This window comes from Melampsora larici-populina (genome assembly GCF_000204055.1).
Source record: "Melampsora larici-populina 98AG31 unplaced genomic scaffold MELLAscaffold_7, whole genome shotgun sequence".
Classification (NCBI taxonomy): domain Eukaryota; kingdom Fungi; phylum Basidiomycota; class Pucciniomycetes; order Pucciniales; family Melampsoraceae; genus Melampsora; species Melampsora laricis-populina.
Window position 1 is genome coordinate 1,145,937 of NW_006768771.1, and position 3,117 is coordinate 1,149,053.

Below are 3,117 nucleotides of genomic sequence, written 5' to 3' on the forward strand. Positions count from 1 at the left end.
TCTACGCTTGGTTCCTTAGCGATTCGGGACTGACTTCCCACCCCTTATCCTTTGGAACCAGGTAAGCGTTCATATTCTTTCTAGTGTTATCATTCTTTTCTTTTGATGCTTGTAGAGTGTTAGAGCGATTCGGGACTGACTTCCCACCCCTTATCCTTCGGAACCAGTCTCCTATACTGGGTATTCCGTTGATTTGAAATATAAGTCTCTCGGGTTCTAGAAACCTGTCCCGCTGTGTGTTCCACGGCGCTCTCTTTGTGCATTCCCGGTGAAGGTTCTAAGGAACCTTACACTTTTTTTTTCTCAAACCCACGAGACACAAAACGCTAGGATACTACAGTTCGCTTTTGATTGAATCGAATGACTACTCCGCAATTCAACTATACACTTAATTCAGTTGAAACCTTAACTCTACTCAATTCGATCGACACAGTCTAATCAACTGTCCAACACCTAAGCCTTCTGATACAAGGAAGACCTCGGCAATCTTGCCAAAACTTTTTCTATTTTGCATGAATACTAGACAATCACACCAGCCAGACCAACCCGGTTCAAATACCGACTTGCCAGACCCCGAAGCTATTTTGAAAGCCGGCCGAAGAGAACAAAAACTTGCCGGAAAACGAAGCGCATCGCCAGCCTCTACTGCCAGCCCAGACTCATTTTTGCCAGGAGACCTGACTAAAACTGCTACACCTTTGCCTTTAACACCATCACGCATTCGCACTGACAAATTCCCGCCATCTCGCCCATTGATTACTCCATTCCCCAAGTTGGCACCGATGGCGAGCAATTCCGACGCGTCGACCAGTCGAGACCCACCTATGGGAGACTTGGTTCGAACAATTTTGGAGTCCCAAATCACTGGAGACAAGCGCGTGAAACTACTTGAAGAAATGGTGTTGAAACTCGCCGCCTTGCAGACTGGACCCTCGACCAAGACCAAACCAGATATTCCTCGGCCTGAAGGCGCCATCGACTTGACGAAATTTCGTACTGCTGATGGACCGGTCTTCAAGGGCCCTTATCATGACATCGAAGGTTTTCTCACTTGGTTCTCGTCCTTGAAGACGTTCTTCAGAACAAAAGGTGTTGTTCTCGACAGTGATCGTATCACACTGACGGGAAGCTTCCTGGCTGAATCGAACGCTCATGCTTTCTATGAAGGGGGGTATGACCGCTTCATCAAAGGAACTTGGCAAGAGTTCATCCAATGCTTGTTCGCCGCGTCATTACCCAGCGATTGGATGGATCGACTATATGAGAGAGCGCAACATTTACGCATGTCCGTATACGAAGACTTCAGAAGCTATAGTACTCGTGCACGAAACGTTCAGAATCTAATCAACTTTGATGAAGTGAAATTAAATGACTATCAATTAGCAAAATTTGTTGAATACGGAATGTTGGAGGAGCTGAAGACATCGGTTAAATTATGGGGTTACATTCGTCAAGAGAAGGATTTTACATATCATGAATTCGAAGGAAAATGTGAAACTCTTTACGACTCGCTTGTGGCGTCGCGTGTAATTGTCAAGAAGTCTCGTAGTGCGCCTCAGTCAGCCCCTTCAGCCTTCTATCGACCTCCGGCAGTCAGAGCTCAAAATCCGAGATTGACCGATGAGGAATTTGCTTGGAAGATCGACTCTTATCGTGATCTTTTAGGCAAATGTCATTTTTGCAAGGGATACTGTGGTAGCGAGTATAAGGCATGCAAAGGACCTTATGTCAGAGAGAAGGTTGTTTTTCCACCGGGGTATGTGGCGCCTCCGAAACCAGCCAATTACGTACCACCCAAAGCTAGATCATCGCCTCCTGCAACAACACCAGCAGCAGGACGTGCAACTCAACCACCTGCAGGTCGCCCTATAACTTACGCGCGCGCGGCGGCGGCCTCAGAATTCCCTGAGTTAGACCAAGCATCTGTAGCCGCACTTCAAGCTTTAGACGAAGAACTTGGGAATAGTGAGACTGAAGGGTGCGTCTCTTCGGAAAAGACTCCTCGTGTGATACTCGAGCTCATGTGCAATGGGAAGCGGTTACGAGCACTAGCTGACCCTGGCGCTGAAATCAATCTTATGACAGGTGATGCTGCCGACCGACTTCAACTTGTACGAAGGAAGCTGGTACGACCAACGCACCTCAGTCTAGCGGTGACAACAGATTCTCCTGCCCCGATACTTACTCATTTCACTACCGCCGATTTGATTGACGAACCATCGGGTAGACGATTTGACCGCTCATACTTCAAGATAGGGGATGTGGGGGGAGAGTTTGATGTCATACTGGGAACACCTTTTTTTAATATCTTTCAATTTTCAGTATCTATTAATCAACGTGCGATTGTTTGTGAAAGGAGTGGAATGAAGATAATTGATTTCAGAGCCTTAGAAGAGATGAAAGAGCGAGTGAGAATCATGAATGTGCCGCGCATCCGCGAACCGGTAGTGGAAAAGGAAGAGAGATGGGAGAGAGAAGTGAGCAGACGTGAAGCCGTGGGATCCTTATCAGGATCTGTGAGTGACTTAGTAAGAGAAGAGCAAGGTGAAGTTTTGGAGAAGATGTTGCTTGAGGAGTTCAAAGATTTATTCCCTGTGGACATACCAGCGGTCTCAGAGGAAGCTGAGGAGGAAGGGCTATTTTTTGATGGATCTTTCCCTGAACGTATGCAGAATGCCAGCTCAAAAATTCGTCACAAGATTGTTCTGAAGGACCCTGACGCAACAATCAAAGAGAAGCAATATAATTATCCACTCAAACATCGGAACGCCTGGCGTAAGCTGATTGATCAACACCTTAAAGCCGGAAGAATCAGGCGTTCGACTAGTCAATATGCATCACCAAGCTTGATTATTCCAAAAAAGGACCCTACCGAACTTCCGAGATGGGTATGCGATTACCGAGTCTTGAATAGTCTGACCATGAGGGACCGTTCATCATTGCCTAATGTGGACGCGTTGGTCAGATTAGTAGCCACTGGCAAATTTTTTTCAATCATTGATTTAACAAATGCATTTTTTCAAACCCGGATGCGAGAAGCAGATATTCCGCTGACAGCAGTACATACACCTTGGGGTCTATACGAGTGGTGTGTTATGCCCATGGGTCTGACGAATG